The 22,554-nt window shown below is 46.2% G+C and overlaps 47 non-coding genes across 47 annotated transcripts; all 47 read left to right on the top strand.

Annotated features, from left to right (window-relative positions):
• Positions 1-179: 179 nt before the first annotated feature.
• On the top strand, positions 180-298 carry LOC148859942 (5S ribosomal RNA). The gene has a single exon (XR_016098114.1). It is a non-coding gene; the product is annotated as a 5S ribosomal RNA (ribosomal RNA).
• Positions 299-657: 359 nt separating this feature from the next.
• LOC148859941 (5S ribosomal RNA) lies at positions 658-777 on the top strand. Its single transcript, XR_016097653.1, has one exon. It is a non-coding gene; the product is annotated as a 5S ribosomal RNA (ribosomal RNA).
• Positions 778-1,136: 359 nt separating this feature from the next.
• On the top strand, positions 1,137-1,255 carry LOC148859940 (5S ribosomal RNA). Its single transcript, XR_016096268.1, has one exon. It is a non-coding gene; the product is annotated as a 5S ribosomal RNA (ribosomal RNA).
• Positions 1,256-1,614: 359 nt separating this feature from the next.
• On the top strand, positions 1,615-1,733 carry LOC148859939 (5S ribosomal RNA). Its single transcript, XR_016095434.1, has one exon. It is a non-coding gene; the product is annotated as a 5S ribosomal RNA (ribosomal RNA).
• Positions 1,734-2,092: 359 nt separating this feature from the next.
• Positions 2,093-2,211, top strand: LOC148859938 (5S ribosomal RNA). The gene has a single exon (XR_016095433.1). It is a non-coding gene; the product is annotated as a 5S ribosomal RNA (ribosomal RNA).
• Positions 2,212-2,570: 359 nt separating this feature from the next.
• LOC148859937 (5S ribosomal RNA) lies at positions 2,571-2,689 on the top strand. Its single transcript, XR_016096385.1, has one exon. It is a non-coding gene; the product is annotated as a 5S ribosomal RNA (ribosomal RNA).
• A 359-nt stretch (positions 2,690-3,048) lies between these two features.
• Positions 3,049-3,167, top strand: LOC148859936 (5S ribosomal RNA). The gene has a single exon (XR_016096384.1). It is a non-coding gene; the product is annotated as a 5S ribosomal RNA (ribosomal RNA).
• A 359-nt stretch (positions 3,168-3,526) lies between these two features.
• On the top strand, positions 3,527-3,645 carry LOC148859935 (5S ribosomal RNA). Its single transcript, XR_016095430.1, has one exon. It is a non-coding gene; the product is annotated as a 5S ribosomal RNA (ribosomal RNA).
• A 359-nt stretch (positions 3,646-4,004) lies between these two features.
• LOC148859934 (5S ribosomal RNA) lies at positions 4,005-4,123 on the top strand. The gene has a single exon (XR_016096220.1). It is a non-coding gene; the product is annotated as a 5S ribosomal RNA (ribosomal RNA).
• A 359-nt stretch (positions 4,124-4,482) lies between these two features.
• Positions 4,483-4,601, top strand: LOC148859933 (5S ribosomal RNA). Its single transcript, XR_016096617.1, has one exon. It is a non-coding gene; the product is annotated as a 5S ribosomal RNA (ribosomal RNA).
• Positions 4,602-4,960: 359 nt separating this feature from the next.
• Positions 4,961-5,079, top strand: LOC148859932 (5S ribosomal RNA). Its single transcript, XR_016095429.1, has one exon. It is a non-coding gene; the product is annotated as a 5S ribosomal RNA (ribosomal RNA).
• Positions 5,080-5,438: 359 nt separating this feature from the next.
• Positions 5,439-5,557, top strand: LOC148859931 (5S ribosomal RNA). Its single transcript, XR_016095428.1, has one exon. It is a non-coding gene; the product is annotated as a 5S ribosomal RNA (ribosomal RNA).
• Positions 5,558-5,916: 359 nt separating this feature from the next.
• On the top strand, positions 5,917-6,035 carry LOC148859930 (5S ribosomal RNA). Its single transcript, XR_016095427.1, has one exon. It is a non-coding gene; the product is annotated as a 5S ribosomal RNA (ribosomal RNA).
• Positions 6,036-6,394: 359 nt separating this feature from the next.
• Positions 6,395-6,513, top strand: LOC148859929 (5S ribosomal RNA). Its single transcript, XR_016095816.1, has one exon. It is a non-coding gene; the product is annotated as a 5S ribosomal RNA (ribosomal RNA).
• Positions 6,514-6,872: 359 nt separating this feature from the next.
• On the top strand, positions 6,873-6,991 carry LOC148859928 (5S ribosomal RNA). The gene has a single exon (XR_016095426.1). It is a non-coding gene; the product is annotated as a 5S ribosomal RNA (ribosomal RNA).
• Positions 6,992-7,350: 359 nt separating this feature from the next.
• Positions 7,351-7,469, top strand: LOC148859927 (5S ribosomal RNA). The gene has a single exon (XR_016096401.1). It is a non-coding gene; the product is annotated as a 5S ribosomal RNA (ribosomal RNA).
• Positions 7,470-7,828: 359 nt separating this feature from the next.
• Positions 7,829-7,947, top strand: LOC148859926 (5S ribosomal RNA). The gene has a single exon (XR_016097641.1). It is a non-coding gene; the product is annotated as a 5S ribosomal RNA (ribosomal RNA).
• A 359-nt stretch (positions 7,948-8,306) lies between these two features.
• LOC148859925 (5S ribosomal RNA) lies at positions 8,307-8,425 on the top strand. Its single transcript, XR_016095424.1, has one exon. It is a non-coding gene; the product is annotated as a 5S ribosomal RNA (ribosomal RNA).
• Positions 8,426-8,784: 359 nt separating this feature from the next.
• LOC148859924 (5S ribosomal RNA) lies at positions 8,785-8,903 on the top strand. The gene has a single exon (XR_016096111.1). It is a non-coding gene; the product is annotated as a 5S ribosomal RNA (ribosomal RNA).
• Positions 8,904-9,262: 359 nt separating this feature from the next.
• On the top strand, positions 9,263-9,381 carry LOC148859923 (5S ribosomal RNA). The gene has a single exon (XR_016095423.1). It is a non-coding gene; the product is annotated as a 5S ribosomal RNA (ribosomal RNA).
• A 359-nt stretch (positions 9,382-9,740) lies between these two features.
• Positions 9,741-9,859, top strand: LOC148859922 (5S ribosomal RNA). Its single transcript, XR_016095422.1, has one exon. It is a non-coding gene; the product is annotated as a 5S ribosomal RNA (ribosomal RNA).
• Positions 9,860-10,218: 359 nt separating this feature from the next.
• On the top strand, positions 10,219-10,337 carry LOC148859921 (5S ribosomal RNA). Its single transcript, XR_016096383.1, has one exon. It is a non-coding gene; the product is annotated as a 5S ribosomal RNA (ribosomal RNA).
• Positions 10,338-10,696: 359 nt separating this feature from the next.
• LOC148859920 (5S ribosomal RNA) lies at positions 10,697-10,815 on the top strand. The gene has a single exon (XR_016096381.1). It is a non-coding gene; the product is annotated as a 5S ribosomal RNA (ribosomal RNA).
• Positions 10,816-11,174: 359 nt separating this feature from the next.
• On the top strand, positions 11,175-11,293 carry LOC148859919 (5S ribosomal RNA). The gene has a single exon (XR_016095421.1). It is a non-coding gene; the product is annotated as a 5S ribosomal RNA (ribosomal RNA).
• Positions 11,294-11,652: 359 nt separating this feature from the next.
• Positions 11,653-11,771, top strand: LOC148859918 (5S ribosomal RNA). Its single transcript, XR_016096219.1, has one exon. It is a non-coding gene; the product is annotated as a 5S ribosomal RNA (ribosomal RNA).
• A 359-nt stretch (positions 11,772-12,130) lies between these two features.
• LOC148859917 (5S ribosomal RNA) lies at positions 12,131-12,249 on the top strand. Its single transcript, XR_016096616.1, has one exon. It is a non-coding gene; the product is annotated as a 5S ribosomal RNA (ribosomal RNA).
• Positions 12,250-12,608: 359 nt separating this feature from the next.
• Positions 12,609-12,727, top strand: LOC148859916 (5S ribosomal RNA). Its single transcript, XR_016095420.1, has one exon. It is a non-coding gene; the product is annotated as a 5S ribosomal RNA (ribosomal RNA).
• A 359-nt stretch (positions 12,728-13,086) lies between these two features.
• Positions 13,087-13,205, top strand: LOC148859915 (5S ribosomal RNA). The gene has a single exon (XR_016095417.1). It is a non-coding gene; the product is annotated as a 5S ribosomal RNA (ribosomal RNA).
• Positions 13,206-13,564: 359 nt separating this feature from the next.
• On the top strand, positions 13,565-13,683 carry LOC148859914 (5S ribosomal RNA). Its single transcript, XR_016095416.1, has one exon. It is a non-coding gene; the product is annotated as a 5S ribosomal RNA (ribosomal RNA).
• A 359-nt stretch (positions 13,684-14,042) lies between these two features.
• LOC148859913 (5S ribosomal RNA) lies at positions 14,043-14,161 on the top strand. The gene has a single exon (XR_016095815.1). It is a non-coding gene; the product is annotated as a 5S ribosomal RNA (ribosomal RNA).
• Positions 14,162-14,520: 359 nt separating this feature from the next.
• LOC148859912 (5S ribosomal RNA) lies at positions 14,521-14,639 on the top strand. Its single transcript, XR_016095415.1, has one exon. It is a non-coding gene; the product is annotated as a 5S ribosomal RNA (ribosomal RNA).
• Positions 14,640-14,998: 359 nt separating this feature from the next.
• LOC148859911 (5S ribosomal RNA) lies at positions 14,999-15,117 on the top strand. The gene has a single exon (XR_016096400.1). It is a non-coding gene; the product is annotated as a 5S ribosomal RNA (ribosomal RNA).
• A 359-nt stretch (positions 15,118-15,476) lies between these two features.
• Positions 15,477-15,595, top strand: LOC148859910 (5S ribosomal RNA). Its single transcript, XR_016097640.1, has one exon. It is a non-coding gene; the product is annotated as a 5S ribosomal RNA (ribosomal RNA).
• Positions 15,596-15,954: 359 nt separating this feature from the next.
• LOC148859909 (5S ribosomal RNA) lies at positions 15,955-16,073 on the top strand. Its single transcript, XR_016095414.1, has one exon. It is a non-coding gene; the product is annotated as a 5S ribosomal RNA (ribosomal RNA).
• Positions 16,074-16,432: 359 nt separating this feature from the next.
• LOC148859908 (5S ribosomal RNA) lies at positions 16,433-16,551 on the top strand. Its single transcript, XR_016096110.1, has one exon. It is a non-coding gene; the product is annotated as a 5S ribosomal RNA (ribosomal RNA).
• A 359-nt stretch (positions 16,552-16,910) lies between these two features.
• LOC148859907 (5S ribosomal RNA) lies at positions 16,911-17,029 on the top strand. The gene has a single exon (XR_016095413.1). It is a non-coding gene; the product is annotated as a 5S ribosomal RNA (ribosomal RNA).
• Positions 17,030-17,388: 359 nt separating this feature from the next.
• On the top strand, positions 17,389-17,507 carry LOC148859906 (5S ribosomal RNA). Its single transcript, XR_016095700.1, has one exon. It is a non-coding gene; the product is annotated as a 5S ribosomal RNA (ribosomal RNA).
• A 359-nt stretch (positions 17,508-17,866) lies between these two features.
• LOC148859905 (5S ribosomal RNA) lies at positions 17,867-17,985 on the top strand. The gene has a single exon (XR_016095814.1). It is a non-coding gene; the product is annotated as a 5S ribosomal RNA (ribosomal RNA).
• A 359-nt stretch (positions 17,986-18,344) lies between these two features.
• LOC148859904 (5S ribosomal RNA) lies at positions 18,345-18,463 on the top strand. The gene has a single exon (XR_016095411.1). It is a non-coding gene; the product is annotated as a 5S ribosomal RNA (ribosomal RNA).
• Positions 18,464-18,822: 359 nt separating this feature from the next.
• LOC148859903 (5S ribosomal RNA) lies at positions 18,823-18,941 on the top strand. The gene has a single exon (XR_016096777.1). It is a non-coding gene; the product is annotated as a 5S ribosomal RNA (ribosomal RNA).
• A 359-nt stretch (positions 18,942-19,300) lies between these two features.
• LOC148859902 (5S ribosomal RNA) lies at positions 19,301-19,419 on the top strand. Its single transcript, XR_016097639.1, has one exon. It is a non-coding gene; the product is annotated as a 5S ribosomal RNA (ribosomal RNA).
• A 359-nt stretch (positions 19,420-19,778) lies between these two features.
• On the top strand, positions 19,779-19,897 carry LOC148859901 (5S ribosomal RNA). Its single transcript, XR_016098112.1, has one exon. It is a non-coding gene; the product is annotated as a 5S ribosomal RNA (ribosomal RNA).
• Positions 19,898-20,256: 359 nt separating this feature from the next.
• LOC148859900 (5S ribosomal RNA) lies at positions 20,257-20,375 on the top strand. Its single transcript, XR_016096157.1, has one exon. It is a non-coding gene; the product is annotated as a 5S ribosomal RNA (ribosomal RNA).
• Positions 20,376-20,734: 359 nt separating this feature from the next.
• LOC148859899 (5S ribosomal RNA) lies at positions 20,735-20,853 on the top strand. Its single transcript, XR_016096012.1, has one exon. It is a non-coding gene; the product is annotated as a 5S ribosomal RNA (ribosomal RNA).
• Positions 20,854-21,212: 359 nt separating this feature from the next.
• On the top strand, positions 21,213-21,331 carry LOC148859898 (5S ribosomal RNA). Its single transcript, XR_016095410.1, has one exon. It is a non-coding gene; the product is annotated as a 5S ribosomal RNA (ribosomal RNA).
• Positions 21,332-21,690: 359 nt separating this feature from the next.
• LOC148859897 (5S ribosomal RNA) lies at positions 21,691-21,809 on the top strand. The gene has a single exon (XR_016096605.1). It is a non-coding gene; the product is annotated as a 5S ribosomal RNA (ribosomal RNA).
• A 359-nt stretch (positions 21,810-22,168) lies between these two features.
• LOC148859896 (5S ribosomal RNA) lies at positions 22,169-22,287 on the top strand. The gene has a single exon (XR_016096604.1). It is a non-coding gene; the product is annotated as a 5S ribosomal RNA (ribosomal RNA).
• Positions 22,288-22,554: the final 267 nt, after the last annotated feature.

Here is a 22,554-nt window from a genome sequence, read left to right as displayed (position 1 = left end):
TTACTACATTTATCCGAGGATGCGGCAGATCTAGAAAGGAATAACTCCGCTCACCTGGGAGCTTGTGCACGGTTACCAAGGGTGGAAAGTTGCATACACCGTTTTTTCAAATCTGAAAGAATTAATGGAGGGGAGCAAGATAGTGAGTGCATAAAGATTAAAGCGAACAAGAAGAAAACGGGTGCGATCATACCAGCACTAATGCACCGTATCCCATCAGAACTCCGAAATTAAGCGTGCTTGGGCGAGAGTAGTATTAGGATGGGTGACCTCCTGGGAAGTCCTCGTGTTGCACCCCAATTTTATTAATATTTTATTTTTGATATACTATTTGCAAATTCCATATGTCGTTTCGGCGAGACAACTGGAAACAACGTGCCGGATACTCGGACCATTTGCGGAACGACCGTCATTACTGAATGGGAACGGTGCAAAACCGGGCTTTTGGCATTCGTCGTGCATTGTGGGCCCCGCGATATTACTACATTTATCCGGGGATGCGGCAGATCTAGAAAGGAATAACTCCGCTCACCTGGGAGCTTGTGCACGGTTACCAAGGGAGGAAAGTTGCATACACCGTTTTTTCAAGTCTGAAAGAATTAATGGAGGGGAGCAAGATAGTGAGTGCATAAAGATTAAAGCGAACAAGAAGAAAACGGGTGCGATCATACCAGCACTAATGCACCGGATCCCATCAGAACTCCTTTAGTTAAGCGTGCTTGGGCGAGAGTAGTACTAGGATGGGTGACCTCCTGGGAAGTCCTCGTGTTGCACCCCAATTTTATTAATATTTTATTTTTGATATACTATTTGCAAATTCCATATGTCGTTTCGGCGAGACAACAGGAAACAACGTGCCGGATACTCGGACCATTTGCGGAACGACTGTCATTACTGAATGGGAACGGTGCAAAACCGGGCTTTTGGCATTCGTCGTGCATTTTGGGCCCCGCGATATTACTACATTTATCCGGGGATGCGGCAGATCTAGAAAGGAATAACTCCGCTCACCTGGGAGCTTGTGCACGGTAACCAAGGGAGGAAAGTTGCATATACCGTTTTTTCAAATCTGAAAGAATTAACGGAGGGGAGCAAGATAATGAGTGCATAAAGATTAAAACGAACAAGAAGCAAACGGGTGCGATCATACCAGCACTAATGCACCGGATCCCATCAGAACTCCGAAGTTAAGCGTGCTTGGGCGAGAGTAGTTCTAGGATGGGTGACCTCCTGGGAAGTCCTCGTGTTGCACCCCAATTTTATTAATATTTTATTTTTGATATACTATTTGCAAATTCCATATGTCGTTTCGGCGAGACAACTGGAAACAACGTGCCGGATACTCGGACCATTTGCGGAACGACCGTCATTACTGAATGGGAACGGTGCAAAACCGGGCTTTTGGCATTCGTCGTGCATTGTGGGCCCCGCGATATTACTACATTTATCCGGGGATGCGGCAGATCTAGAAAGGAATAACTCCGCTCACCTGGGAGCTTGTGCACGGTTACCAAGGGAGGAAAGTTGCATACACCGTTTTTTCAAATCTGAATGAATTAACGGAGGGGAGCAAGATAATGAGTGCATAAAGATTAAAGCGAACAAGAAGCAAATGGGTGCGATCATACCAGCACTAATGCACCGGATCCCATCAGAACTCCGAAGTTAAGCGTGCTTGGGCGAGAGTAGTACTAGGATGGGTGACCTCCTGGGAAGTCCTCGTGTTGCACCCCAATTTTATTAATATTTTATTTTTGATATACTATTTGCAAATTCCATATGTCGTTTCGGCGAGACAACTGGAAACAACGTGCCGGATACTCGGACCATTTGCGGAACGACCGTCATTACTGAATGGGAACGGTGCAAAACCGGGCTTTTGGCATTCGTCGTGCATTGTGGGCCCCGCGATATTACTACATTTATCCGGGGATGCGGCAGATCTAGAAAGGAATAACTCCGCTCACCTGGGAGCTTGTGCACGGTTACCAAGGGAGGAAAGTTGCATACACCGTTTTTTCAAATCTGAAAGAATTAACGGAGGGGAGCAAGATAATGAGTGCATAAAGATTAAAACGAACAAGAAGCAAACGGGTGCGATCATACCAGCACTAATGCACCGGATCCCATCAGAACTCCGAAGTTAAGCGTGCTTGGGCGAGAGTAGTACTAGGATGGGTGACCTCCTGGGAAGTCCTCGTGTTGCACCCCAATTTTATTAATATTTTATTTTTGATATACTATTTGCAAATTCCATATGTCGTTTCGGCGAGACAACTGGAAACAACGTGCCGGATACTCGGACCATTTGCGGAACGACCGTCATTACTGAATGGGAACGGTGCAAAACCGGGCTTTTGGCATTCGTCGTGCATTGTGGGCCCCGCGATATTACTACATTTATCCGGGGATGCGGCAGATCTAGAAAGGAATAACTCCGCTCACCTGGGAGCTTGTGCACGGTTACCAAGGGAGGAAAGTTGCATACACCGTTTTTTCAAGTCTGAAAGAATTAATGGAGGGGAGCAAGATAGTGAGTGTATAAAGATTAAAGCGAACAAGAGGAAAACGGGTGCGATCATACCAGCACTAATGCACCGGATCCCATCAGAACTCCGAAATTAAGCGTGCTTGGGCGAGAGTAGTACTAGGATGGGTGACCTCCTGGGAAGTCCTCGTGTTGCACCCCAATTTTATTAATATTTTATTTTTGATATACTATTTGCAAATTCCATATGTCGTTTCGGCGAGACAACTGGAAACAACGTGCCGGATACTCGGACCATTTGCGGAACGACCGTCATTACTGAATGGGAACGGTGCAAAACCGGGCTTTTGGCATTCGTCGTGCATTGTGGGCCCCGCGATATTACTACATTTATCCGGGGATGCGGCAGATCTAGAAAGGAATAACTCAGCTCACCTGGGAGCTTGTGCACGGTTACCAAGGGAGGAAAGTTGCATACACCGTTTTTTCAAGTCTGAAAGAATTAATGGAGGGGAGCAAGATAGTGAGTGCATAAAGATTAAAGCGAACAAGAAGAAAACGGGTGCGATCATACCAGCACTAATGCACCGGATCCCATCAGAACTCCGAAATTAAGCGTGCTTGGGCGAGAGTAGTACTAGGATGGGTGACCTCCTGGGAAGTCCTCGTGTTGCACCCCAATTTTATTAATATTTTATTTTTGATATACTATTTGCAAATTCCATATGTCGTTTCGGCGAGACAACTGGAAACAACGTGCCGAATACTCGGACCATTTGCGGAACGACCGTCATTACTGAATGGGAACGGTGCAAAACCGGGCTTTTGGCATTCGTCGTGCATTGTGGGCCCCGCGATATTACTACATTTATCCGGGGATGCGGCAGATCTAGAAAGGAATAACTCCGCTCACCTGGGAGCTTGTGCACGGTAACCAAGGGAGGAAAGTTGTATACACCGTTTTTTCAAATCTGAAAGAATTAACGGAGGGGAGCAAGATAATGAGTGCATAAAGATTAAAGCGAACAAGAAGCAAACGGGTGCGATCATACCAGCACTAATGCACCGGATCCCATCAGAACTCCGAAGTTAAGCGTGCTTGGGCGAGAGTAGTACTAGGATGGGTGACCTCCTGGGAAGTCCTCGTGTTGCACCCCAATTTTATTAATATTTTATTTTTGATATACTATTTGCAAATTCCATATGTCGTTTCGGCGAGACAACTGGAAACAACGTGCCGGATACTCGGACCATTTGCGGAACGACCGTCATTACTGAATGGGAACGGTGCAAAACCGGGCTTTTGGCATTCTTCGTGCATTGTGGGCCCCGCGATATTACTACATTTATCCGGGGATGCGGCAGATCTAGAAAGGAATAACTCCGCTCACCTGGGAGCTTGTGCACGGTAACCAAGGGAGGAAAGTTGCATATACCGTTTTTTCAAATCTGAAAGAATTAACGGAGGGGAGCAAGATAATGAGTGCATAAAGATTTAAACGAACATGAAGCAAACGGGTGCGATCATACCAGCACTAATGCACCGGATCCCATCAGAACTCCGAAGTTAAGCGTGCTTGGGCGAGAGTAGTACTAGGATGGGTGACCTCCTCGGAAGTCCTCGTGTTGCACCCCAATTTTATTAATATTTTATTTTTGATATACTATTTGCAAATTCCATATGTCGTTTCGGCGAGACAACTGGAAACAACGTGCCGGATACTCGGACCATTTGCGGAACGACCGTCATTACTGAATGGGAACGGTGCAAAACCGGGCTTTTGGCATTCGTCGTGCATTGTGGGCCCCGCGATATTACTACATTTATCCGGGGATGCGGCAGATCTAGAAAGGAATAACTCCGCTCACCTGGGAGCTTGTGCACGGTCACCAAGGGAGGAAAGTTGCATACACCGTTTTTTAAAATCTGAAAGAATTAACGGAGGGGAGCAAGATAATGAGTGCATAAAGATTAAAGCGAACAAGAAACAAACGGGTGCGATCATACCAGCACTAATGCACCGGATCCCATCAGAACTCCGAAGTTAAGCGTGCTTGGGCGAGAGTTGTACTAGGATGGGTGACCTCCTGGGAAGTCCTCGTGTTGCACCACAATTTTATTAATATTTTATTTTTGATATACTATTTGCAAATTCCATATGTCGTTTCGGCGAGACAACTGGAAACAACGTGCCGGATACTCGCACCATTTGCGGAACGACCGTCATTACTGAATGGGAACGGTGCAAAACCGGGCTTTTGGTATTCGTCGTGCATTGTGGGCCCCGCGATATTACTACATTTATCCGGGGATGCGGCAGATCTAGAAAGGAATAACTCCGCTCACCTGGGAGCTTGTGCACGGTAACCAAGGGAGGAAAGTTGCATATACCGTTTTTTCAAATCTGAAAGAATTAACGGAGGGGAGCAAGATAATGAGTGCATAAAGATTAAAACGAACAAGAAGCAAACGGGTGCGATCATACCAGCACTAATGCACCGGATCCCATCAGAACTCCGAAGTTAAGCGTGCTTGGGCGAGAGTAGTACTAGGATGGGTGACCTCCTGGGAAGTCCTCGTGTTGCACCCCAATTTTATTAATATTTTATTTTTGATATACTATTTGCAAATTCCATATGTCGTTTCGGCGAGACAACTGGAAACAACGTGCCGGATACTCGGACCATTTGCGGAACGACCGTCATTACTGAATGGGAACGGTGCAAAACCGGGCTTTTGGCATTCGTCGTGCATTGTGGGCCCCGCGATATTACTACATTTATCCGGGGATGCGGCAGATCTAGAAAGGAATAACTCCGCTCACCTGGCAGCTTGTGCACGGTTACCAAGGGAGGAAAGTTGCATACACCGTTTTTTCAAATCTGAAAGAATTAACGGAGGGGAGCAAGATAATGAGTGCATAAAGATTAAAGCGAACAAGAAGCAAACGGGTGCGATCATACCAGCACTAATGCACCGGATCCCATCAGAACTCCGAAGTTAAGCGTGCTTGGGCGAGAGTAGTACTAGGATGGGTGACCTCCTGGGAAGTCCTCGTGTTGCACCCCAATTTTATTAATATTTTATTTTTGATATACTATTTGCAAATTCCATATGTCGTTTCGGCGAGACAACTGGAAACAACGTGCCGGATACTCGGACCTTTTGCGGAACGACCGTCATTACTGAATGGGAACGGTGCAAAACCGGGCTTTTGGCATTCGTCGTGCATTGTGGGCCCCGCGATATTACTACATTTATCCGGGGATGCGGCAGATCTAGAAAGGAATAACTCCGCTCACCTGGGAGCTTGTGCACGGTAACCAAGGGAGGAAAGTTGCATATACCGTTTTTTCAAATCTGAAAGAATTAACGGAGGGGAGCAAGATAATGAGTGCATAAAGATTAAAACGAACAAGAAGCAAACGGGTGCGATCATACCAGCACTAATGCACCGGATCCCATCAGAACTCCGAAGTTAAGCGTGCTTGGGCGAGAGTAGTACTAGGATGGGTGACCTCCTGGGAAGTCCTCGTGTTGCACCCCAATTTTATTAATATTTTATTTTTGATATACTATTTGCAAATTCCATATGTTGTTTCGGCGAGACAACTGGAAACAACGTGCGAGATACTCGGACCATTTGCGGCACGACCGTCATTACTGAATGGGAACGGTGCAAAACTGGGCTTTTGGCATTCGTCGTGCATTGTGGGCCCCGTGATATTACTACATTTATCCGAGGATGCTGCAGATCTAGAAAGGAATAACTCCGCTCACCTGGGAGCTTGTGCACGGTTACCAAGGGATGAAAGTTGCATACACCGTTTTTTCAAATCTGAAAGAATTAATGGAGGGGAGCAAGATAGTGAGTGCATAAAGATTAAAGCGAACAAGAAGAAAACGGGTGCGATCATACTAGCACTAATGCACCGGATCCCATCAGAACTCCGAAGTTAAGCGTGCTTGGGCGAGAGTAGTACTAGGATGGGTGACCTCCTGGGAAGTCCTCGTGTTGCACCCCAATTTTATTAATATTTTATTTTTGATATACTATTTGCAAATTCCATATGTCGTTTCGGCGAGACAACTGGAAACAACGTGCCGGATACTCGGACCATTTGCGGAACGACCGTCATTACTGAATGGGAACGGTGCAAAACCGGGCTTTTGGCATTCGTCGTGCATTGTGGGCCCCGCGATATTACTACATTTATCCGGGGATGCGGCAGATCTAGAAAGTAATAACTCCGCTCACCTGGGAGCTTGTGCACGGTTACCAAGGGAGGAAAGTTGCATACACCGTTTTTTCAAGTCTGAAAAAATTAATGGAGGGGAGCAAGATAGTGAGTGCATAAAGATTAAAGCGAACAAGAAGAAAACGGGTGCGATCATACCAGCACTAATGCACCGGATCCCATCAGAACTCCGAAGTTAAGCGTGCTTGGGCGAGAGTAGTACTAGGATGGGTGACCTCCTGGGAAGTCCTCGTGTTGCACCCCAGTTTTATTAATATTTTATTTTTGATATACTATTGGCAAATTCCATATGTCGTTTCGGCGTGACAACAGGAAACAACGTGCTGGATACTCGGACCATTTGCGGAACGACTGTCATTATTGAATGGGAACGGTGCAAAACCGGGCTTTTGGCATTCGTCGTGCATTGTGGGCTCCGCGATATTACTACATTTATCCGGGGATGCGGCAGATCTAGAAAGGAATAACTCCGCTCACCTGGGAGCTTGTGCACGGTAACCAAGGGAGGAAAGTTGCATACACCGTTTTTTCAAGTCTGAAAGAATTAATGGAGGGGAGCAAGATAGTGAGTGCATAAAGATTAAAGCGAACAAGAAGCAAACGGGTGCGATCATACCAGCACTAATGCACCGGATCCCATCAGAACTCCGAAGTTAAGCGTGCTTGGGCGAGAGTAGTAATAGGATGGGTGACCTCCTGGGAAGTCCTCGTGTTGCACCCCAATTTTATTAATATTTTATTTTTGATATACTATTTGCAAATTCCATATGTCGTTTCGGCGAGACAACTGGAAACAACGTGCGAGATACTCGGACCATTTGCGGCACGACCATCATTACTGAATGGGAACGGTGCAAAACTGGGCTTTTGGCATTCGTCGTGCATTGTGGGCCCCGTGATATTACTACATTTATCCGGGGATGCGGCAGATCTAGAAAGTAATAACTCCGCTCACCTGGGAGCTTGTGCACGGTTACCAAGGGAGGAAAGTTGCATACACCGTTTTTTCAAGTCTGAAAGAATTAATGGAGGGGAGCAAGATAATTAGTGCATAAAGATTAAAGCGAACAAGAAGCAAACGGGTGCGATCATACCAGCACTAATGCACCGGATCCCATCAGAACTCCGAAGTTAAGCGTGCTTCGGCGAGAGTAGTAATAGGATGGGTGACCTCCTGGGAAGTCCTCGTGTTGCACCCCAATTTTATTAATATTTTATTTTTGATATACTATTTGCAAATTCCATATGTTGTTTCGGCGAGACAACTGGAAACAACGTGCGAGATACTCGGACCATTTGCGGCACGACCGTCATTACTGAATGGGAACGGTGCAAAACTGGGCTTTTGGCATTCGTCGTGCATTGTGGGCCCCGTGATATTACTACATTTATCCGAGGATGCGGCAGATCTAGAAAGGAATAACTCCGCTCACCTGGGAGCTTGTGCACGGTTACCAAGGGTGGAAAGTTGCATACACCGTTTTTTCAAATCTGAAAGAATTAATGGAGGGGAGCAAGATAGTGAGTGCATAAAGATTAAAGCGAACAAGAAGAAAACGGGTGCGATCATACCAGCACTAATGCACCGGATCCCATCAGAACTCCGAAGTTAAGCGTGCTTGGGCGAGAGTAGTACTAGGATGGGTGACCTCCTGGGAAGTCCTCGTGTTGCACCCCAATTTTATTAATATTTTATTATTGATATACTATTTGCAAATTCCATATGTCGTTTCGGCGAGACAACAGGAAACAACGTGCCGGATACTTGGACCATTTGCGGAACGACTGTCATTACTGAATGGGAACGGTGGAAAACCGGGCTTTTGGCATTCGTCGTGCATTGTGGGCCCCGCGATATTACTACATTTATCCGGGGATGCGGCAGATCTAGAAAGGAATAACTCCGCTCACCTGGGAGCTTGTGCACGGTAACCAAGGGAGGAAAGTTGCATACACCGTTTTTTCAAGTCTGAAAGAATTAACGGAGGGGAGCAAGATAATTAGTGCATAAAGATTAAAGCGAACAAGAAGCAAACGGGTGCGATCATACCAGCACTAATGCACCGGATCCCATCAGAACTCCGAAGTTAAGCATGCTTGGGCGAGAGTAGTACTAGGATGGGTGACCTCCTGGGAAGTCCTCGTGTTGCACCCCAATTTTATTAATATTTTATTTTTGATATACTATTTGCAAATTCCATATGTCGTTTCGGCGAGACAACTGGAAACAACGTGCCGGATACTCGGACCATTTGCGGAACGACCGTCATTACTGAATGGGAACGGTGCAAAACCGGGCTTTTGGCATTCGTCGTGCATTGTGGGCCCCGCGATATTACTACATTTATCCGGGGATGCGGCAGATCTAGAAAGGAATAACTCCGCTCACCTGGGAGCTTGTGCACGGTTACCAAGGGAGGAAAGTTGCATACACCGTTTTTTCAAATCTGAAAGAATTAACGGAGGGGAGCAAGATAATGAGTGCATAAAGATTAAAGCGAACAAGAAGCAAACGGGTGCGATCATACCAGCACTAATGCACCGGATCCCATCAGAACTCCGAAGTTAAGCGTGCTTGGGCGAGAGTAGTACTAGGATGGGTGACCTCCTGGGAAGTCCTCGTGTTGCACCCCAATTTTATTAATATTTTATTTTTGATATACTATTTGCAAATTCCATATGTCGTTTCGGCGAGACAACTGGAAACAACGTGCCGGATACTCGGACCTTTTGCGGAACGACCGTCATTACTGAATGGGAACGGTGCAAAACCGGGCTTTTGGCATTCGTCGTGCATTGTGGGCCCCGCGATATTACTACATTTATCCGGGGATGCGGCAGATCTAGAAAGGAATAACTCCGCTCACCTGGGAGCTTGTGCACGGTAACCAAGGGAGGAAAGTTGCATATACCGTTTTTTCAAATCTGAAAGAATTAACGGAGGGGAGCAAGATAATGAGTGCATAAAGATTAAAACGAACAAGAAGCAAACGGGTGCGATCATACCAGCACTAATGCACCGGATCCCATCAGAACTCCGAAGTTAAGCGTGCTTGGGCGAGAGTAGTACTAGGATGGGTGACCTCCTGGGAAGTCCTCGTGTTGCACCCCAATTTTATTAATATTTTATTTTTGATATACTATTTGCAAATTCCATATGTTGTTTCGGCGAGACAACTGGAAACAACGTGCGAGATACTCGGACCATTTGCGGCACGACCGTCATTACTGAATGGGAACGGTGCAAAACTGGGCTTTTGGCATTCGTCGTGCATTGTGGGCCCCGTGATATTACTACATTTATCCGGGGATGCGGCAGATCTAGAAAGGAATAACTCCGCTCACCTGGGAGCTTGTGCACGGTTACCAAGGGAGGAAAGTTGCATACACCGTTTTTTCAAGTCTGAAAGAATTAATGGAGGGGAGCAAGATAGTGAGTGTATAAAGATTAAAGCGAACAAGAGGAAAACGGGTGCGATCATACCAGCACTAATGCACCGGATCCCATCAGAACTCCGAAATTAAGCGTGCTTGGGCGAGAGTAGTACTAGGATGGGTGACCTCCTGGGAAGTCCTCGTGTTGCACCCCAATTTTATTAATATTTTATTTTTGATATACTATTTGCAAATTCCATATGTCGTTTCGGCGAGACAACTGGAAACAACGTGCCGGATACTCGGACCATTTGCGGAACGACCGTCATTACTGAATGGGAACGGTGCAAAACCGGGCTTTTGGCATTCGTCGTGCATTGTGGGCCCCGCGATATTACTACATTTATCCGGGGATGCGGCAGATCTAGAAAGGAATAACTCAGCTCACCTGGGAGCTTGTGCACGGTTACCAAGGGAGGAAAGTTGCATACACCGTTTTTTCAAGTCTGAAAGAATTAATGGAGGGGAGCAAGATAGTGAGTGCATAAAGATTAAAGCGAACAAGAAGAAAACGGGTGCGATCATACCAGCACTAATGCACCGGATCCCATCAGAACTCCGAAATTAAGCGTGCTTGGGCGAGAGTAGTACTAGGATGGGTGACCTCCTGGGAAGTCCTCGTGTTGCACCCCAATTTTATTAATATTTTATTTTTGATATACTATTTGCAAATTCCATATGTCGTTTCGGCGAGACAACTGGAAACAACGTGCCGAATACTCGGACCATTTGCGGAACGACCGTCATTACTGAATGGGAACGGTGCAAAACCGGGCTTTTGGCATTCGTCGTGCATTGTGGGCCCCGCGATATTACTACATTTATCCGGGGATGCGGCAGATCTAGAAAGGAATAACTCCGCTCACCTGGGAGCTTGTGCACGGTAACCAAGGGAGGAAAGTTGTATACACCGTTTTTTCAAATCTGAAAGAATTAACGGAGGGGAGCAAGATAATGAGTGCATAAAGATTAAAGCGAACAAGAAGCAAACGGGTGCGATCATACCAGCACTAATGCACCGGATCCCATCAGAACTCCGAAGTTAAGCGTGCTTGGGCGAGAGTAGTACTAGGATGGGTGACCTCCTGGGAAGTCCTCGTGTTGCACCCCAATTTTATTAATATTTTATTTTTGATATACTATTTGCAAATTCCATATGTCGTTTCGGCGAGACAACTGGAAACAACGTGCCGGATACTCGGACCATTTGCGGAACGACCGTCATTACTGAATGGGAACGGTGCAAAACCGGGCTTTTGGCATTCTTCGTGCATTGTGGGCCCCGCGATATTACTACATTTATCCGGGGATGCGGCAGATCTAGAAAGGAATAACTCCGCTCACCTGGGAGCTTGTGCACGGTAACCAAGGGAGGAAAGTTGCATATACCGTTTTTTCAAATCTGAAAGAATTAACGGAGGGGAGCAAGATAATGAGTGCATAAAGATTTAAACGAACATGAAGCAAACGGGTGCGATCATACCAGCACTAATGCACCGGATCCCATCAGAACTCCGAAGTTAAGCGTGCTTGGGCGAGAGTAGTACTAGGATGGGTGACCTCCTCGGAAGTCCTCGTGTTGCACCCCAATTTTATTAATATTTTATTTTTGATATACTATTTGCAAATTCCATATGTCGTTTCGGCGAGACAACTGGAAACAACGTGCCGGATACTCGGACCATTTGCGGAACGACCGTCATTACTGAATGGGAACGGTGCAAAACCGGGCTTTTGGCATTCGTCGTGCATTGTGGGCCCCGCGATATTACTACATTTATCCGGGGATGCGGCAGATCTAGAAAGGAATAACTCCGCTCACCTGGGAGCTTGTGCACGGTCACCAAGGGAGGAAAGTTGCATACACCGTTTTTTAAAATCTGAAAGAATTAACGGAGGGGAGCAAGATAATGAGTGCATAAAGATTAAAGCGAACAAGAAACAAACGGGTGCGATCATACCAGCACTAATGCACCGGATCCCATCAGAACTCCGAAGTTAAGCGTGCTTGGGCGAGAGTTGTACTAGGATGGGTGACCTCCTGGGAAGTCCTCGTGTTGCACCACAATTTTATTAATATTTTATTTTTGATATACTATTTGCAAATTCCATATGTCGTTTCGGCGAGACAACTGGAAACAACGTGCCGGATACTCGCACCATTTGCGGAACGACCGTCATTACTGAATGGGAACGGTGCAAAACCGGGCTTTTGGTATTCGTCGTGCATTGTGGGCCCCGCGATATTACTACATTTATCCGGGGATGCGGCAGATCTAGAAAGGAATAACTCCGCTCACCTGGGAGCTTGTGCACGGTAACCAAGGGAGGAAAGTTGCATATACCGTTTTTTCAAATCTGAAAGAATTAACGGAGGGGAGCAAGATAATGAGTGCATAAAGATTAAAACGAACAAGAAGCAAACGGGTGCGATCATACCAGCACTAATGCACCGGATCCCATCAGAACTCCGAAGTTAAGCGTGCTTGGGCGAGAGTAGTACTAGGATGGGTGACCTCCTGGGAAGTCCTCGTGTTGCACCCCAATTTTATTAATATTTTATTTTTGATATACTATTTGCAAATTCCATATGTCGTTTCGGCGAGACAACTGGAAACAACGTGCCGGATACTCGGACCATTTGCGGAACGACCGTCATTACTGAATGGGAACGGTGCAAAACCGGGCTTTTGGCATTCGTCGTGCATTGTGGGCCCCGCGATATTACTACATTTATCCGGGGATGCGGCAGATCTAGAAAGGAATAACTCCGCTCACCTGGCAGCTTGTGCACGGTTACCAAGGGAGGAAAGTTGCATACACCGTTTTTTCAAATCTGAAAGAATTAACGGAGGGGAGCAAGATAATGAGTGCATAAAGATTAAAGCGAACAAGAAGCAAACGGGTGCGATCATACCAGCACTAATGCACCGGATCCCATCAGAACTCCGAAGTTAAGCGTGCTTGGGCGAGAGTAGTACTAGGATGGGTGACCTCCTGGGAAGTCCTCGTGTTGCACCCCAATTTTATTAATATTTTATTTTTGATATACTATTTGCAAATTCCATATGTCGTTTCGGCGAGACAACTGGAAACAACGTGCCGGATACTCGGACCTTTTGCGGAACGACCGTCATTACTGAATGGGAACGGTGCAAAACCGGGCTTTTGGCATTCGTCGTGCATTGTGGGCCCCGCGATATTACTACATTTATCCGGGGATGCGGCAGATCTAGAAAGGAATAACTCCGCTCACCTGGGAGCTTGTGCACGGTAACCAAGGGAGGAAAGTTGCATATACCGTTTTTTCAAATCTGAAAGAATTAACGGAGGGGAGCAAGATAATGAGTGCATAAAGATTAAAACGAACAAGAAGCAAACGGGTGCGATCATACCAGCACTAATGCACCGGATCCCATCAGAACTCCGAAGTTAAGCGTGCTTGGGCGAGAGTAGTACTAGGATGGGTGACCTCCTGGGAAGTCCTCGTGTTGCACCCCAATTTTATTAATATTTTATTTTTGATATACTATTTGCAAATTCCATATGTTGTTTCGGCGAGACAACTGGAAACAACGTGCGAGATACTCGGACCATTTGCGGCACGACCGTCATTACTGAATGGGAACGGTGCAAAACTGGGCTTTTGGCATTCGTCGTGCATTGTGGGCCCCGTGATATTACTACATTTATCCGAGGATGCTGCAGATCTAGAAAGGAATAACTCCGCTCACCTGGGAGCTTGTGCACGGTTACCAAGGGATGAAAGTTGCATACACCGTTTTTTCAAATCTGAAAGAATTAATGGAGGGGAGCAAGATAGTGAGTGCATAAAGATTAAAGCGAACAAGAAGAAAACGGGTGCGATCATACTAGCACTAATGCACCGGATCCCATCAGAACTCCGAAGTTAAGCGTGCTTGGGCGAGAGTAGTACTAGGATGGGTGACCTCCTGGGAAGTCCTCGTGTTGCACCCCAATTTTATTAATATTTTATTTTTGATATACTATTTGCAAATTCCATATGTCGTTTCGGCGAGACAACTGGAAACAACGTGCCGGATACTCGGACCATTTGCGGAACGACCGTCATTACTGAATGGGAACGGTGCAAAACCGGGCTTTTGGCATTCGTCGTGCATTGTGGGCCCCGCGATATTACTACATTTATCCGGGGATGCGGCAGATCTAGAAAGTAATAACTCCGCTCACCTGGGAGCTTGTGCACGGTTACCAAGGGAGGAAAGTTGCATACACCGTTTTTTCAAGTCTGAAAAAATTAATGGAGGGGAGCAAGATAGTGAGTGCATAAAGATTAAAGCGAACAAGAAGAAAACGGGTGCGATCATACCAGCACTAATGCACCGGATCCCATCAGAACTCCGAAGTTAAGCGTGCTTGGGCGAGAGTAGTACTAGGATGGGTGACCTCCTGGGAAGTCCTCGTGTTGCACCCCAGTTTTATTAATATTTTATTTTTGATATACTATTGGCAAATTCCATATGTCGTTTCGGCGTGACAACAGGAAACAACGTGCTGGATACTCGGACCATTTGCGGAACGACTGTCATTATTGAATGGGAACGGTGCAAAACCGGGCTTTTGGCATTCGTCGTGCATTGTGGGCTCCGCGATATTACTACATTTATCCGGGGATGCGGCAGATCTAGAAAGGAATAACTCCGCTCACCTGGGAGCTTGTGCACGGTAACCAAGGGAGGAAAGTTGCATACACCGTTTTTTCAAGTCTGAAAGAATTAATGGAGGGGAGCAAGATAGTGAGTGCATAAAGATTAAAGCGAACAAGAAGCAAACGGGTGCGATCATACCAGCACTAATGCACCGGATCCCATCAGAACTCCGAAGTTAAGCGTGCTTGGGCGAGAGTAGTAATAGGATGGGTGACCTCCTGGGAAGTCCTCGTGTTGCACCCCAATTTTATTAATATTTTATTTTTGATATACTATTTGCAAATTCCATATGTCGTTTCGGCGAGACAACTGGAAACAACGTGCGAGATACTCGGACCATTTGCGGCACGACCATCATTACTGAATGGGAACGGTGCAAAACTGGGCTTTTGGCATTCGTCGTGCATTGTGGGCCCCGTGATATTACTACATTTATCCGGGGATGCGGCAGATCTAGAAAGTAATAACTCCGCTCACCTGGGAGCTTGTGCACGGTTACCAAGGGAGGAAAGTTGCATACACCGTTTTTTCAAGTCTGAAAGAATTAATGGAGGGGAGCAAGATAATTAGTGCATAAAGATTAAAGCGAACAAGAAGCAAACGGGTGCGATCATACCAGCACTAATGCACCGGATCCCATCAGAACTCCGAAGTTAAGCGTGCTTCGGCGAGAGTAGTAATAGGATGGGTGACCTCCTGGGAAGTCCTCGTGTTGCACCCCAATTTTATTAATATTTTATTTTTGATATACTATTTGCAAATTCCATATGTTGTTTCGGCGAGACAACTGGAAACAACGTGCGAGATACTCGGACCATTTGCGGCACGACCGTCATTACTGAATGGGAACGGTGCAAAACTGGGCTTTTGGCATTCGTCGTGCATTGTGGGCCCCGTGATATTACTACATTTATCCGAGGATGCGGCAGATCTAGAAAGGAATAACTCCGCTCACCTGGGAGCTTGTGCACGGTTACCAAGGGTGGAAAGTTGCATACACCGTTTTTTCAAATCTGAAAGAATTAATGGAGGGGAGCAAGATAGTGAGTGCATAAAGATTAAAGCGAACAAGAAGAAAACGGGTGCGATCATACCAGCACTAATGCACCGGATCCCATCAGAACTCCGAAGTTAAGCGTGCTTGGGCGAGAGTAGTACTAGGATGGGTGACCTCCTGGGAAGTCCTCGTGTTGCACCCCAATTTTATTAATATTTTATTATTGATATACTATTTGCAAATTCCATATGTCGTTTCGGCGAGACAACAGGAAACAACGTGCCGGATACTTGGACCATTTGCGGAACGACTGTCATTACTGAATGGGAACGGTGGAAAACCGGGCTTTTGGCATTCGTCGTGCATTGTGGGCCCCGCGATATTACTACATTTATCCGGGGATGCGGCAGATCTAGAAAGGAATAACTCCGCTCACCTGGGAGCTTGTGCACGGTAACCAAGGGAGGAAAGTTGCATACACCGTTTTTTCAAGTCTGAAAGAATTAACGGAGGGGAGCAAGATAATTAGTGCATAAAGATTAAAGCGAACAAGAAGCAAACGGGTGCGATCATACCAGCACTAATGCACCGGATCCCATCAGAACTCCGAAGTTAAGCATGCTTGGGCGAGAGTAGTACTAGGATGGGTGACCTCCTGGGAAGTCCTCGTGTTGCACCCCAATTTTATTAATATTTTATTTTTGATATACTATTTGCAAATTCCATATGTCGTTTCGGCGAGACAACTGGAAACAACGTGCCGGATACTCGGACCATTTGCGGAACGACCGTCATTACTGAATGGGAACGGTGCAAAACCGGGCTTTTGGCATTCGTCGTGCATTGTGGGCCCCGCGATATTACTACATTTATCCGGGGATGCGGCAGATCTAGAAAGGAATAACTCCGCTCACCTGGGAGCTTGTGCACGGTTACCAAGGGAGGAAAGTTGCATACACCGTTTTTTCAAATCTGAAAGAATTAACGGAGGGGAGCAAGATAATGAGTGCATAAAGATTAAAGCGAACAAGAAGCAAACGGGTGCGATCATACCAGCACTAATGCACCGGATCCCATCAGAACTCCGAAGTTAAGCGTGCTTGGGCGAGAGTAGTACTAGGATGGGTGACCTCCTGGGAAGTCCTCGTGTTGCACCCCAATTTTATTAATATTTTATTTTTGATATACTATTTGCAAATTCCATATGTCGTTTCGGCGAGACAACTGGAAACAACGTGCCGGATACTCGGACCTTTTGCGGAACGACCGTCATTACTGAATGGGAACGGTGCAAAACCGGGCTTTTGGCATTCGTCGTGCATTGTGGGCCCCGCGATATTACTACATTTATCCGGGGATGCGGCAGATCTAGAAAGGAATAACTCCGCTCACCTGGGAGCTTGTGCACGGTAACCAAGGGAGGAAAGTTGCATATACCGTTTTTTCAAATCTGAAAGAATTAACGGAGGGGAGCAAGATAATGAGTGCATAAAGATTAAAACGAACAAGAAGCAAACGGGTGTGATCATACCAGCACTAATGCACCGGATCCCATCAGAACTCCGAAGTTAAGCGTGCTTGGGCGAGAGTAGTACTAGGATGGGTGACCTCCTGGGAAGTCCTCGTGTTGCACCCCAATTTTATTAATATTTTATTTTTGATATACTATTTGCAAATTCCATATGTTGTTTCGGCGAGACAACTGGAAACAACGTGCGAGATACTCGGACCATTTGCGGCACGACCGTCATTACTGAATGGGAACGGTGCAAAACTGGGCTTTTGGCATTCGTCGTGCATTGTGGGCCCCGTGATATTACTACATTTATCCGAGGATGCTGCAGATCTAGAAAGGAATAACTCCGCTCACCTGGGAGCTTGTGCACGGTTACCAAGGGATGAAAGTTGCATACACCGTTTTTTCAAATCTGAAAGAATTAATGGAGGGGAGCAAGATAGTGAGTGCATAAAGATTAAAGCGAACAAGAAGAAAACGGGTGCGATCATACTAGCACTAATGCACCGGATCCCATCAGAACTCCGAAGTTAAGCGTGCTTGGGCGAGAGTAGTACTAGGATGGGTGACCTCCTGGGAAGTCCTCGTGTTGCACCCCAATTTTATTAATATTTTATTTTTGATATACTATTTGCAAATTCCATATGTCGTTTCGGCGAGACAACTGGAAACAACGTGCCGGATACTCGGACCATTTGCGGAACGACCGTCATTACTGAATGGGAACGGTGCAAAACCGGGCTTTTGGCATTCGTCGTGCATTGTGGGCCCCGCGATATTACTACATTTATCCGGGGATGCGGCAGATCTAGAAAGTAATAACTCCGCTCACCTGGGAGCTTGTGCACGGTTACCAAGGGAGGAAAGTTGCATACACCGTTTTTTCAAGTCTGAAAAAATTAATGGAGGGGAGCAAGATAGTGAGTGCATAAAGATTAAAGCGAACAAGAAGAAAACGGGTGCGATCATACCAGCACTAATGCACCGGATCCCATCAGAACTCCGAAGTTAAGCGTGCTTGGGCGAGAGTAGTACTAGGATGGGTGACCTCCTGGGAAGTCCTCGTGTTGCACCCCAGTTTTATTAATATTTTATTTTTGATATACTATTGGCAAATTCCATATGTCGTTTCGGCGTGACAACAGGAAACAACGTGCTGGATACTCGGACCATTTGCGGAACGACTGTCATTATTGAATGGGAACGGTGCAAAACCGGGCTTTTGGCATTCGTCGTGCATTGTGGGCTCCGCGATATTACTACATTTATCCGGGGATGCGGCAGATCTAGAAAGGAATAACTCCGCTCACCTGGGAGCTTGTGCACGGTAACCAAGGGAGGAAAGTTGCATACACCGTTTTTTCAAGTCTGAAAGAATTAATGGAGGGGAGCAAGATAGTGAGTGCATAAAGATTAAAGCGAACAAGAAGCAAACGGGTGCGATCATACCAGCACTAATGCACCGGATCCCATCAGAACTCCGAAGTTAAGCGTGTTTGGGCGAGAGTAGTAATAGGATGGGTGACCTCCTGGGAAGTCCTCGTGTTGCACCCCAATTTTATTAATATTTTATTTTTGATATACTATTTGCAAATTCCATATGTCGTTTCGGCGAGACAACTGGAAACAACGTGCGAGATACTCGGACCATTTGCGGCACGACCATCATTACTGAATGGGAACGGTGCAAAACTGGGCTTTTGGCATTCGTCGTGCATTGTGGGCCCCGTGATATTACTACATTTATCCGGGGATGCGGCAGATCTAGAAAGTAATAACTCCGCTCACCTGGGAGCTTGTGCACGGTTACCAAGGGAGGAAAGTTGCATACACCGTTTTTTCAAGTCTGAAAGAATTAATGGAGGGGAGCAAGATAATTAGTGCATAAAGATTAAAGCGAACAAGAAGCAAACGGGTGCGATCATACCAGCACTAATGCACCGGATCCCATCAGAACTCCGAAGTTAAGCGTGCTTCGGCGAGAGTAGTAATAGGATGGGTGACCTCCTGGGAAGTCCTCGTGTTGCACCCCAATTTTATTAATATTTTATTTTTGATATACTATTTGCAAATTCCATATGTTGTTTCGGCGAGACAACTGGAAACAACGTGCGAGATACTCGGACCATTTGCGGCACGACCGTCATTACTGAATGGGAACGGTGCAAAACTGGGCTTTTGGCATTCGTCGTGCATTGTGGGCCCCGTGATATTACTACATTTATCCGAGGATGCGGCAGATCTAGAAAGGAATAACTCCGCTCACCTGGGAGCTTGTGCACGGTTACCAAGGGTGGAAAGTTGCATACACCGTTTTTTCAAATCTGAAAGAATTAATGGAGGGGAGCAAGATAGTGAGTGCATAAAGATTAAAGCGAACAAGAAGAAAACGGGTGCGATCATACCAGCACTAATGCACCGTATCCCATCAGAACTCCGAAATTAAGCGTGCTTGGGCGAGAGTAGTATTAGGATGGGTGACCTCCTGGGAAGTCCTCGTGTTGCACCCCAATTTTATTAATATTTTATTTTTGATATACTATTTGCAAATTCCATATGTCGTTTCGGCGAGACAACTGGAAACAACGTGCCGGATACTCGGACCATTTGCGGAACGACCGTCATTACTGAATGGGAACGGTGCAAAACCGGGCTTTTGGCATTCGTCGTGCATTGTGGGCCCCGCGATATTACTACATTTATCCGGGGATGCGGCAGATCTAGAAAGGAATAACTCCGCTCACCTGGGAGCTTGTGCACGGTAACCAAGGGAGGAAAGTTGCATATACCGTTTTTTCAAATCTGAAAGAATTAACGGAGGGGAGCAAGATAATGAGTGCATAAAGATTAAAACGAACAAGAAGCAAACGGGTGCGATCATACCAACACTAATGCACCGGATCCCATCAGAACTCCGAAGTTAAGCGTGCTTGGGCGAGAGTAGTACTAGGATGGGTGACCTCCTGGGAAGTCCTCGTGTTGCACCCCAATTTTATTAATATTTTATTTTTGATATACTATTTGCAAATTCCATATGTCGTTTCGGCGAGACAACTGGAAACAACGTGCCGGATACTCGGACCATTTGCGGAACGACCGTCATTATTGAATGGGAACGGTGCAAAACCGGGCTTTTGGCATTCGTCGTGCATTGTGGGCCCCGCGATATTACTACATTTATCCGGGGATGCGGCAGATCTAGAAAGGAATAACTCCGCTCACCTGGGAGCTTGTTCACGGTTACCAAGGGAGGAAAGTTGCATACACCGTTTTTTCAAATCTGAAAGAATTAACGGAGGGGAGCAAGATAATGAGTGCATAAAGATTAAAGCGAACAAGAAGCAAACAGGTGCGATCATACCAGCACTAATGCACCGGATCCCATCAGAACTCCGAAGTTAAGCGTGCTTGGGCGAGAGTAGTACTAGGATGGGTGACCTCCTGGGAAGTCCTCGTGTTGCACCCCAATTTTATTAATATTTTATTTTTGATATACTATTTGCAAATTCCATATGTCGTTTCGGCGAGACAACTGGAAACAACGTGCCGGATACTCGGACCATTTGCGGAACGACCGTCATTACTGAATGGGAACGGTGCAAAACCGGGCTTTTGGCATTCGTCGTGCATTGTGGGCCCCGCGATATTACTACATTTATCCGGGGATGCGGCAGATCTAGAAAGGAATAACTCCGCTCACCTGGGAGCTTGTGCACGGTTACCAAGGGAGGAAAGTTGCATACACCGTTTTTTCAAATCTGAAAGAATTAACGGAGGGGAGCAAGATAATGAGTGCATAAAGATTAAAACGAACAAGAAGCAAACGGGTGCGATCATACCAGCACTAATGCACCGGATCCCATCAGAACTCCGAAGTTAAGCGTGCTTGGGCGAGAGTAGTACTAGGATGGGTGACCTCCTGGGAAGTCCTCGTGTTGCACCCCAATTTTATTAATATTTTATTTTTGATATACTATTTGCAAATTCCATATGTCGTTTCGGCGAGACAACTGGAAACAACGTGCCGGATACTCGGACCATTTGCGGAACGACCGTCATTACTGAATGGGAACGGTGCAAAACCGGGCTTTTGGCATTCGTCGTGCATTGTGGGCCCCGCGATATTACTACATTTATCCGGGGATGCGGCAGATCTAGAAAGGAATAACTCCGCTCACCTGGGAGCTTGTGCACGGTTACCAAGGGAGGAAAGTTGCATACACCGTTTTTTCAAGTCTGAAAGAATTAATGGAGGGGAGCAAGATAGTGAGTGTATAAAGATTAAAGCGAACAAGAGGAAAACGGGTGCGATCATACCAGCACTAATGCACCGGATCCCATCAGAACTCCGAAATTAAGCGTGCTTGGGCGAGAGTAGTACTAGAATGGGTGACCTCCTGGGAAGTCCTCGTGTTGCACCCCAATTTTATTAATATTTTATTTTTGATATACTATTTGCAAATTCCATATGTCGTTTCGGCGAGACAACTGGAAACAACGTGCCGGATACTCGGACCATTTGCGGAACGACCGTCATTACTGAATGGGAACGGTGCAAAACCGGGCTTTTGGCATTCGTCGTGCATTGTGGGCCCCGCGATATTACTACATTTATCCGGGGATGCGGCAGATCTAGAAAGGAATAACTCAGCTCACCTGGGAGCTTGTGCACGGTTACCAAGGGAGGAAAGTTGCATACACCGTTTTTTCAAGTCTGAAAGAATTAATGGAGGGGAGCAAGATAGTGAGTGTATAAAGATTAAAGCGAACAAGAGGAAAACGGGTGCGATCATACCAGCACTAATGCACCGGATCCCATCAGAACTCCGAAATTAAGCGTGCTTGGGCGAGAGTAGTACTAGAATGGGTGACCTCCTGGGAAGTCCTCGTGTTGCACCCCAATTTTATTAATATTTTATTTTTGATATACTATTTGCAAATTCCATATGTCGTTTCGGCGAGACAACTGGAAACAACGTGCCGGATACTCGGACCATTTGCGGAACGACCGTCATTACTGAATGGGAACGGTGCAAAACCGGGCTTTTGGCATTCGTCGTGCATTGTGGGCCCCGCGATATTACTACATTTATCCGGGGATGCGGCAGATCTAGAAAGGAATAACTCCGCTCACCTGGGAGCTTGTGCACGGTTACCAAGGGAGGAA

This window comes from Nelumbo lutea, chromosome 4 (genome assembly GCF_056320005.1).
Source record: "Nelumbo lutea isolate HS-2025 chromosome 4, American lotus-T2T, whole genome shotgun sequence".
Lineage (NCBI taxonomy): Eukaryota > Viridiplantae > Streptophyta > Magnoliopsida > Proteales > Nelumbonaceae > Nelumbo > Nelumbo lutea.
This window is presented reverse-complemented; position numbering and strand designations above follow the sequence as displayed.